We start from the raw sequence: 11,806 nt of genomic DNA, 5'->3' as shown, positions 1-11,806 counted from the left end.
ATATATTTAAAAAAAGGCTACACCAGCTTGCTTCTTTGGTCCATTTTCTTGGAGCATCTTTTTTCCAACACTTTACCCTGAGGTAATGTCTATCCTTGATATTGAGATGTGTTGGATGAAGCAGAAAGATGGATCCTGTTTTTGGATCTATTCTGTTAGTCTGTCCAATGGCCAATGATTATTGATTTCTGTTATCTTGCTGCTGCTGCTGCTGCTGCTGTTTCTGCTGCTGTGGGTGGTTATTGTGGTGGTGGTGTGTATGTTTGTGTGTGCGTGTATGTGTGTACACTTTTATGTTAGTCTGTTCAATGGCCAATGATTATTGATTTCTGTTATCTTGCTGCTCCTGCTGTTTCTGCTGCTGTGGGCGGTTATGGTGGTAGTGGTGTGTATGTTTATGTGTGTGTGTGTGTGTGTGTGTAGAATTTTATGTTTTTCTTCTTTTGATTTTGCTGGTGTGAGATTATTTAATTTAGGAGCAGCTTGAAAAGCATGCCTCTTCCTTCATCCTATGTAATGTCCTGAGAGGAACTGCCCTTGGGTTATCAGGGATGTCTGTTGGAGTTGGGGTCTAGGACAAAGCTTTAGGTTGCAAGATTAGAAGAGGAAGATCTGTGGGATCCTCAGGAGATGGGAATAATAAGGCAGGAAAGACTAAGAAAGGTATTTTGTTGCAGTGATTGGAAAAAGACTGGGGGGTTGGGTCTGGGAGAACAGAATAAGAAGAGAAGGTCTGTGACCAACCTACCTATTTTCTGACAGGTGTAGCCTATAGTTTATCAGAGTGCTTTCTGGAGTTGGATGCTGGGATGCAGAGGAAAATGGGAGGTGATGAACTTAAGGGAAGATGGTCTGTAATATCTACTAGAGCCAGGGGTGGGGGTAGGAAGGCTGCTGCCCGTGTACTACAGCGGCACTAAGGGTGGAGACTGGGGGATGTTTTTTCTGGGAACACAGAGAGCATAGCTGAACATTTTTAAATATTCAACTACAGAGTCATCTGTAACCTCTCTTTGTCACTCATATTCTGCTATCCAGTCCCCAAGAAACTTTTTAGACTCTACAAAATTCAGGATCTCTCTTTTCTTCATCTCTGTTACCTTCAAAATCTTCCAAGCCACCATTATTTCTTGCCAAGTCAGAAAAAGTCACTTTCCAACTGGTCTATCTACCCAGTGGTCTGTTCTTGAAAAAAAATCAGAGAGACCCACTTAAGATGTAAATCAGATCATTTGTATGATGTACAAAAAGGGAAGCATAATGCAATTAGGATTCCAGCTCTGAAGTCAAAATGCCAATGCTCAGATTCAAACTTCTGTAATATCATGTACTGCCTTCCAAATCTTGGTCAGTATAGTTAATATCTCCATGGCTTGACTTCATTTTTATAATGAAGATCATATTAGTAGCTATATTATAAACAATTGAAGAATATATGATTAGATACACCAAAAGAATCTTGCTGAGTGCTTAGAACCTTAAATATTGGCTATAGTTATGCCACTCACTTGTTCAGCACACTATAAAGAATTTGTCATGGTTAGAATGAAATCCAAAATAGGCAGATTTTGGATATGGCCCACAAAAACCTTATATAAGTTGGCCTTTCATCTGTTTCTGCTTCTTTTATTCTTTCCTTGAATAATTCATTCTATTGAGAATGGCCTCCTTGCTGTTACTAGAATGCATTAGACATTATAAATATGCTTATGGGCTGGTGAGGTGTCTCAGAAGTTAAGAACACTTGAAAATCTTCGAGAGTACCTAGGTTTATTTCTCAGACAGCACCCACATGGCAGCTCACAGCTGTCAGCAATTCCAGTTCCAAGAGATCTGATACCTTCTTATGGCCTCTGTAAGCACCAGAGTTTGGACACAGACATACATTCAGGCAAAACACTCTCTCCATATACACAGAAACACATATTATGTCCATGATATATTATATGTTTGGTGATCTCATTTTCTCACTCCACAACTGAGTTTTGAACACCTGGTATATAAATATACTAATTATAACAAATATTTGTTGAGCACCTAGCATATTTGTAATACAATAGTAAAAAAGCAGATAAAAGCCTTTATGAACAAATCTATGCACTCCTGTATTTGGTCCCAGAATTGTTTTCTCAAACAAAACAATGATTTATTTCAAATTTGACCTGGAGATATGTAGCATATAACTAAGCATAAGAACCAAGCATACCAAGAGACTCAGTTGTACTACAATAATATCATGATTTTCTAAAGTTCATGAGAAGAATAACATTTAAGAGAGAAAGAAGAAGGGAGGAAAGAAAAGTGGAGGCACCAATTTCCAAGATTTAAACATCAGGTTTCCATTGGTTGGGTGGCTTATCAAAGAATACTAAGATCTCAAATCCAGTCACCTAGTTTGATATCTCTGAGGTTCAGAGAGGTATCCATCTTCTAAATTCACTAGTCCCATCCCATGAACTACATATCTATTCCAACTCGAATATTGAAATGTTCCCACTCTCTTTTATAGGAAAATGATACTTTAATAATACAACAAAGATTAAATGAGCCAGTAAGTCACCACTGAATTGAATAAGCTATTTTGATAACTCTGAGGCATTTGACTGAGTTATTGGGAAATAATGGATGTTTTTATTAATGTAGATTGAAGGGGAAAATGTACATGTTTTTAGCTTGTTACTAGAAGAAATGCTGAATTTCAAGACTTACTTAAAGGTAAGCAAGAACTCAGATTACTGAGTTAATACAACAGAGACCCATGACACTTCTGTTCCAGACCTTGACTCCTTTTGGCTGTGCGATAGGCCACCCTCAGGTTTCCACTATGGCAGTTCTTAACCAGGGAGGGAGTGATAACACAAAGTGAAGCCTTCTCCACACCCTACACAATTCCAGGGCTTGCAAATGTTGCAGCATATAGCCTGAAGCAGCAAGTTGGTGGTTTAGGAGCTAAAACAAGAGGTTTGGCAGACAAGCACAACCAATAGCTATGCCTGCCTCAGTCCTGTCTCCATTATTTAGCACTGTACATAATTGGATGTTAGGCCCCATCCCCATGGCTAGGTAGCAAGTTTTGCAACAAGTTTTCTGTTGACAAAAATCTGGAAGCAAATTTTTCTTCACAGCTGAATAGTATTCCATAGTGTGTTTGCACCACATTCTCATTATCCACTCAACATTTGGTGTACATATAGGTTGTTTCCACTTCCTAACTATCATGAATAGAACAGCACTAAACACAGATGAGCAAGTATCTGTGGAGTAGAATGTCAAATCCCTTAGGCATCTACCAAGCACTTTTAGAACTGAATCATATGTTAATTTTATTTTAGTTTTTCAAGTTTTCCCTACACTGATTCTATTGTGGCTACACCACTTTGTAATTCCACCAACATTGAATGAAGTTTCCTTTTTCCTCACACCTCCTCCAGAAGCTCAGTTAATTTTTAGCATTCTGCCAGGGACAAAATTGTTTTGACTTACATTTCCCTAATTATTAGTGATTTCTTGTTTTGAGACCTCTATGTGTAGGTCTCAGGTTTTTTTTTTTTTTGAGGTCTTTGTATATTTGAGATATTAATACTCTGTTAGCAGTATAGCTGGTAAGGTTCTCCCCCATTCTGTGGGCTTTCTCTTCACCAAGTTGATTGTTTCTTTAGCTGTGAAGAAATTTTTTTTTTAATTTTATGACTTTTTGATTGTTGGCCTTAATTCTTAGGCATATGTTATCCTATTCAGAAAGTCCTTTCCTACACATATATCATGTAGGGTGCTACCTATGGGTTTTTTTCTGACAATTTTAATGTTTCAGGTTTAGGTCTTTGATCCATATGGAGTTACATTTTGTGGAAGATGATGGGAATGTTGATCTGAGTATTTCATTGTTACTGCAGGTCAGGCCGCTTTGGTTTTTTTCACCTTGGTCTGGTTAAATACTGAGAATTATGCTTTGCTTGACAAATTAAAAACAATTAAATCAATTTTGTACATGGAGCAAGAAGCCCAGAACTCAGGAACTAGGAATACAAACTGGAAGCTCCACAGCAAGGACCATGGCAGGGAACAGCAGTGGCAGAGTGTGCTTGAGCTTGGGAAATTTCCAAGTCACTGCACACAGTTAGCTTTACTGTGGCAGGGATTTTACAAAAAAACTTCTTAGGTAAAAGAAAGCCAGACAGGACAAGGTGAGAGAATTTCTGGGCTGTGGATAGGTTAGGCTTTTAGGCTCGTCTTCCCAGTAGGTATGGAGTTTAGATAGCTTAAAAAGAAATCCCACACTACCTCAGAATTGAGTATAATAGAGGGTTATTTATTTAGGGGTAGGCTCACAGATTACAGTCCTCTGCACAAATGGGAAACAGAAACCAAATCACGCCACTGGAACAGAGGCTGGACGCATGCTTTATATCAGCATATACAGTATAAGAGGCCATGCCCAAGTGGGCATGTAACTTAAAGGCTACTGGCTATAGGAATTCCTACAGCAGTTGCTTTCATTGGTTAATGAATAAAGAAGCTGCTTGGGCCTATATCAGTGCAGAATATAGCAAGGCTGGAAGAAATATAGCGAGAAAGTAGGCGGAGTCAGGGAGATGCCATGTAGTCGCATCTGGAGGAGACAGATGCTGGAACTTTATGGGTAGGCCATGAACTCATAGCAAATCACAGATTAATAAAGATGTGTTGATTTAATATGTAATAGTTAGCTAGAAACATGAGTAATCAAATAGATCAAGCAGTGTTGTAACTAATATAGTTTCTGATTAATTATTTTGAGTCTGGGCAGCCAGGAAATGAATAAGCACCCTCTGTCTACAATGGAGGAGAAGATCTTGCTGCTATGGCACTACCATGAGACAATGGTCTTGTACCCTGTAAAGATTTGTCACTTGTATCAGTTTAATAAAATGCTGATTGGCCAGTAGCCAAGCAGGATGTATAGGCAGGGTGACCAGAATAGGAGAATTCTGGAAAGATGAGAGGCTCAGTCTGCAATTGTCACCCAGACACAGTGGAAACAAGATGAGAATGCCTCACTAATAAAAGGTACCAAGACACATGGCAACACAGACAAGAATTGTAATTAAGATGTAAGAATTAGTTAATAAGAAGTCTAAACTAACAGGCCAACCAGTTTATAATTAATATAGGATTCTTTTGTTTCTTTGGGACTGCTGGGCTACAGAACCAGGTGGGACAGAAACCTGTCAACATGGCACAAGAAACTAATACCCCTGTAATTTGAGTGGTCTAATTTGTCCTTCTTCTTGTGTATAGTAATTATGAATAGTGCTTCCATTCCATTGGAATCACTTCATGTTCCCATATTTCTCTGAAGAGTCTGAGAAGCACCTTAGCCCCTGAGCCTATTGTAGCTGCCTCTACCTTCTTCACCAAAATGTCATCAATTCCTGGAACCTTCCTGCATTTTGTTCTCTTGAAAGCTTTCTCTATCTCACTCCTATCAATATTTAATATTTCCTCATTGTCTCTGTCATTCAAGTGACTACCAAAGAGTTTCTCATTGTAGTCTATATTGACAACATTAGGGTCATTGTATAGGGTGTCAAAGTATTGTCTTCATATTTGCTTTACTTCCCCTACTGTAACATAAACGAGGCCTGCTTGTTGGGGTTTCTGTCCTGCCCAGTACCCCACAGCCAGCAAGCCCCATAGAAAATCACACAGATGACTCCATAAGATTATAAAGCTGATTGGCCCATTATCTCAGGCTACGTATTATCTCTTGTAGCTTATAGTAACCCATTATTCTGAAATATTTTAGCCATATGGCTTGGTACCTTTCTCAGATGGGTAGGTTACATCTTGCTTCCAAGTGGTCTGGGCAGGAGTGGAAGGAATGGGCTTCCTCCTTCCTAGCATTCTCCTATTCTCATCGCCCCACCTCTATTTCCTGCCTGGCCAATGGGCATTTATTTAAAACATGATTGACAAAATACAGACAATTCTCCCACACCACTCTAGTTCTGTTAATAAACGACCTTGCCCATCTTTAATCACCTGAATTTGTGGAGCACATCTGGCAGTTATCTGTCTGATAGCTTTGTAGGCAAGATGTGTTTTATTATGGTTTCTAGCCTCTTTGACCTCTTTGCATATACCTTGTATATACAGTTTTCTATCCTTTGATCTTCTTTTGACCTCCCTGCACAGATAGTTGTGGTGTTTTTGCTACCTGTGGATTGCCTCTTCATTTTTTCTTTAGCTTCCTCCTTTCTTCTGCCAGGTTGATCATCTCTGCAGAAAGCCATTCTACTGGTGTTGGCCCTTTTTGCACAACTAAGCATCTCCTTTGAAGCCTCCTATATAGCACTTTTGAGAAGCACCTTAGCCCCTGAGCCTATTGTAGCTGCCTGTGCCTTCTCCACCAAGATGTCATCAATTCCTGGAGCCTTTCTGCAATTCATTCTCTTGAAAGCTTCCTCTATCTCACTCCTATGGTCACTTTCTATATTTGTAAAGGGTTAATTATTTCCCTCAACTTTTTTCCAGTGGTTCTTTTATACTCTCTGTATAGCTGGGTTCATCAGTTGTTTACCATCAATCTTATGGTCCATTTTGCCTGACATTCCTCTCCTAAGTTTTGAATGAATGCTGGCCATTACAAGTTGGTTATCTGACCTTAAGTTAGCACTAGGAAATGATCGGCTGTTTTGGAATCTAGATAAGAGTTTCCAGCTGACCAGAAGGTGGTCAGTTTGACTGTATGTTTGTCAGGGAATTCCCACGTCTATCATCTTGATGGCTTGGCCTGCTTGAATTTTGTGTTAGGTATGTACAAATCATTTGCGTAGAAGAGGTCAAGCAGTCGTTCCCCCCTATTCTTCCTTTGTCCAAATCCATATGTTCCCATGACACTATAGTCCATTCTGAGTGGGATCCACATTTTTATGTGCCTTGCTGTCCTTGTTCTTTAGATCTGTATAGAAACTGTTGATAACATTCTCTTCTGCTTCCACTGTTGGTATGTATACCTGTATAATATCTACTGGATGTGTGTCATTGTCTAAAATCTGGCTGATATAATTTGGTCATTTACAGATCTGTACCCAAGCATGTGTTTTTAAACCAAACTAGATAACACTAAAGCTACACCTGCTGTGTGTTTTCACTCTCCACCTAAATGTATAATCTTGCATCAGCTGACTACAAGTTCCTGTGTTCCTGTCCAATGCATTTCTGTCAATCCGATGATATCTCACCTAAAGTTATTGAGCTCATGGATGAGCAAGCCAGTTCCCCCAACTGTGTTTAATGTCTCACTGTGGTAACTTTTCAGCATGAGAAAGTGCCTTTCTTGTCCATTTCTATCACCTCCTCTATTCTCTTTTTGAGAGAAGCATCATCTATCCTGCACTTAGGACATAGAGGTACTGGGGCAGTGTCCTAGTACCTAAGTGTTTCTGTTGAAACACCTTAACAATATACCTTGGGTATTTTCCATGTCAGTAGATAGAGAACTGTAACTTTTTTTAACTGGCATGGCTAGTCCTTAACAGAGTTATATCCTTTTCATTTAAATCATTTACCTTTGGAGAAAGAGATTAAGTCAATTTGATGCTACAAAAATCATTCTGGTATGTACCTTCTTATGCATATTTTCAAACATTTCTGTGTGGAATATATATGTACACACACATATAATTTGATATAATGAAGGAAGAGTGTTTTAGGTTTAACTAGACACTGTGAAAATACAGTCTCAAAGACTATGTCGCTTATACTCACAACACTAAAATATCCAGTTCTATGCACTTTCAACTAACATTAGCTATTAATCAGCTTTCTCATTTTTGCCAACCTGATGGGTAAGATACCTCAACTTTTCGATTTAAAATTTCCCGAGACTGCTCAAGTCTAATAGAGTTTCAAAAGCTTATTGAGCTTTGAACTGCCCCCTTCTTTTTTAAATTAAAAATTTTTTTTGACCAAACTATCTTTTCTCATTTTACATACCAATGCCAGTTTCCACTCCCGCTCCCTCCACCTTCCTCTACTCCCCTCCCCCATCCACTTTCCAGATAGGGTAAAGATTCTCATGGACAATCAGCAAAGTATATCACATTGCTTTGAGGCAGGACCAAGGCCCTCCCCACTATATCTAGGTTGAGCAAGATATCCTTCCAAAGAGAGTGGGTTCCAAAAAGCCAGTCCAAACAGTAGGGAGAAATCCTGGTCTCACTGCCAGTGGCCCACAGCCTGCCCCAGGCATATAGCAGTCATATTTAGAGGGCCTAGTTTGGTCCTATGCAGGTTTCCCTACTGTCAGGCCAGAGTCAGTGAACTCCCATTAGCTCAAGTAAGTTGTTTCAGTGGGTATCCCCATCATGGTCTTGACCCCTTTGCTAATATTGTTGCTCCTCCCTCCCTCTATTTGACTGGACTTTGGGAGCTCAGTCCAGTATTCTGCTGTGGATCTCTGTATCTGCCTCCATCAGTTGCTGGATTAGACATCTATGATGACATTTATAATAGTCATTAATCTGACTACAGGGAAAGGCCAGTTCAGGCACCTTCTCTACAATTGCTTCCTGGAAATTTCTCTAGTGCCAGGTTTCTTGTTAGCATCATAATGGCTCCCTCAATCAAGACATCTCTTTCCTTGCTCTCCCTTTCTGTCCTTCCCCAATCTGGATCATCCTGTTCCCTCATATTCTCCTCCCTCTTCCTTTTTCCCCTCATAGTCCCCTTCTCCCCTCACCCCAAGGTTCCCAATTTTCTCAGGAAATCTTGTCTATTTCCCTTTCCCAGGGGAATCAATGTATGCTTCTCTTAGGATTCTCCTAATTACCTAGTTTCTCTAGTGAACTACAGGCTCTTTACCCTTTGCTTTACATCTAATATCCACTTATAAGTGAGAACATATCATGTTTGTCTTTCTGCATCTGGGTTACCTCACTCAATATAGTGTTTTCTAGTTCCATCTATTTGCATTCAAATTTCAAGATGTCATGTTCTTTACCACTAAGTAGTTCCCATTGTGTAAATGAACCACACATTTTTATCCATCCTTCAATTGAGGGGCATCTAAGTTGTTTCCAGGTTCTAGCTATTATGATTAATGCTACTATGAACATAGTTGAGCAAATGTTCTTGTGGTATGAGTGTGTACCTTTGGGTATATGCTCAAGAGTGGTATTGCTGAGTCTTGAGGTAGATTAATTCCCAAATTTCTGAGAAACTGCCATACTGATCTCCAAAGTGGCTGTACAAGTTTGCACTCCTACCAGTAATGGTAAAATATAAAATAATAGAAATTGGGTTATCTAAGATGTAAGAGCTAAGAATATACTGAGCCATTGGCCAAACAGTGTTGTAATTAATATAGTTTTAATTAATTATATATGTAGTTTTTTAATAATATATAGTTTGTAATTAATATTGTCTTTGTTTCAGTTCTGGGTAGCTGGAAAACAAAAGCACAGTCTTCTTTTACATTCAAGAACACCTTTTCTTTTGTCATGTAACCAACTTTGCCGTTTTTTTCCTAGAACACCCCTTATTCTTGATGGTCAGCACACATTTGCAATAGGATTACAATAATAGGCTCTTAAATGGATTTAAGATTTTCTGTGGGTTATTGACTTGCTTTGTTCTACTTCTTAATTTTCTTCCTTTATGGAGTCAGTTGCCTTGATTAAGAGAGAAGAACTTTAAAATAGACTGACTTGCTTTTCCTACTTTCACTGGATTGTTTAACCTAATTTTCTATGGCCTACAAAAATTTGATTCATCTATAAACTCTCCCTGCATCATTTTCTGTTTATTTCCAACAGACAAAGTCAGTATATTTTCTTTTCATGTGGTTTAGAATTATTTGCAGAAGCAATTTCTGTAAGTCTTTAGAAAAATATATCTCATGGATTTTGTCCAAAATATTTAATAACCATATGGCCCCGACACAGACTGAAATGAATGCATGCAAACACTGTTCTTTATATCTTGCTAGAATCAACTGGTTGGACGCCTATCTTTGCAATTACAGTTCCATGAGGTTGTCTGCCAAGCCCTGTCTCTGACATCAAAGAACAGTTTTGTCCCCCCAAACTTTACAGTCATTTTTCCATTCAATAAGTACTTACTGATAGGCCCAAAATTTCCTTAAATGTAAGTACTGTGTTGGAACAGGGTTTCTCAAGCTTACACTGTTTACATTTGCAGAAAGATAATTCATTGTGATAGTAGATTAAACTGGGCATTATTCGATGTTTAGAAACATCTCAGTCCACTTTTCCACTAGACACTATTAGCAATGTCTCTCCAGGTAGAGATAATTTTAAAAATGACTTCAGACATTGCCAGAATCCCCTGACGGCTATCATCCCTGCTTGAGAACCACTGTGTTAGATGTTAAGGACATGCAACTCCAAATAAACAACGTATGTTCTACTGATGATATCAGTCTCATTTAATATTATATTACATATCCTGGTTGAGAAGTCTAAAATACATTTCTGTTATTAAAGCTGTATAACCAAAATATTAAATCTTCACCCAAAGTTATATAGAAACATATTTATCTTGAGAACCTTGGCCCTAAAAGATAGGTAGGTAATAAAAAAAATAGATCAATGCTTATAAGTTTCATGAATAGAAATTGAAGCACAATTGCACCTTTTAAAAGTGATAGTCAAGTCCTAAAATAAAAATTAAAAAAATCTGTGAATAAATACAAGTACATGTCTCCTCTGACAGAATTTAGAAACTCAAAATAATTTTACCCTTATTGGATTCTAAATATGTACAGGTTCCTCAGACTTTAATATTTATCATATATGTAAAGCAACCAACCAAGCATTCATTTTTTTATTTTAATATAGTTTTTAGGTTAGCATACAAAGTAAAAGTTTTCATTAAAACATTTCGTGTATGTGTGTGTGTGTGTGTGTGTGTGTGTGTGTGTGAGAGAGAGAGAGAGAGAGAGAGAGAGATCATGCTTTGCTCCAATTCCACCCCCACTATCCTCTACATCACCACTTACTTATCACCTCTTCTATTTTTCATGAATTATCAAACCCTATTTAATAATCCCAAGAAAGCCTGTGATGAAGGTACTGTTAGAGTCTAATTTTTAAAAATAAGAGAACTGAGATGAAGACAAATGAGCCAACAAACAATCTAGTGATGGACTCAGAGACCAAACTCTACAACAACATGTAGCACCACTTAAAGAATGATGAAAGGTAAGAATGATAAGGAAGAGAAATAATTTATCTTTTTTCTCCTTTCATGAAGTCCAATGTGGTTCCATGGGGGAAAGATTGTTATGCTCTATTGTAAATGTTGTAAGTCACTTTGTGACTTGATGGAAACCATCTTGGCATCAGAAGTCACAGACCTAAGGTGTATCATGACTCATAAAAAATCATTATTCTGAGAGTCTGGTTTTATCCCATGGTTTTTCAGTCGTAGTCCAGCTGGCCTTGGTGAGCTCACAATAGATCAGCCCCACTGTCTCCGTGGGTGGGTGCACCCCTCGTGGTCCTGACTTCTTTGCTCATATTTTCCCTCCTTCTGCTCCTCCTTGGGACATTGGGAGCTCAGTCCAGTGCTCCAGTGTGGGTCTCTGTCTCTATCTCCATCCATCTCCAGATGAAGGTTCTATGGTGATATGCAAGATATTAATCAGTATGGCTATAGGATAGGGTCATTTCAGGTTCTCTGTCCTCAGCTGCCCCAGGAACTAACTGGGGACATCGCCCTGGGCACCTGGGAGCACCAAATCTCTTGCCAACCCTAAGATGGCTCCCTTAATTAAGATGTGTGCTTCCCTGCTCCCCTATCC

The sequence above is a fragment of the Alexandromys fortis genome, unplaced genomic scaffold, assembly GCF_014885135.2.
Source record: "Alexandromys fortis isolate MF-2015 unplaced genomic scaffold, M_Fortis_MF-2015_v1.1 scaffold_224, whole genome shotgun sequence".
NCBI classification, from domain to species: domain Eukaryota; kingdom Metazoa; phylum Chordata; class Mammalia; order Rodentia; family Cricetidae; genus Alexandromys; species Alexandromys fortis.
This window is presented reverse-complemented; position numbering follows the sequence as displayed.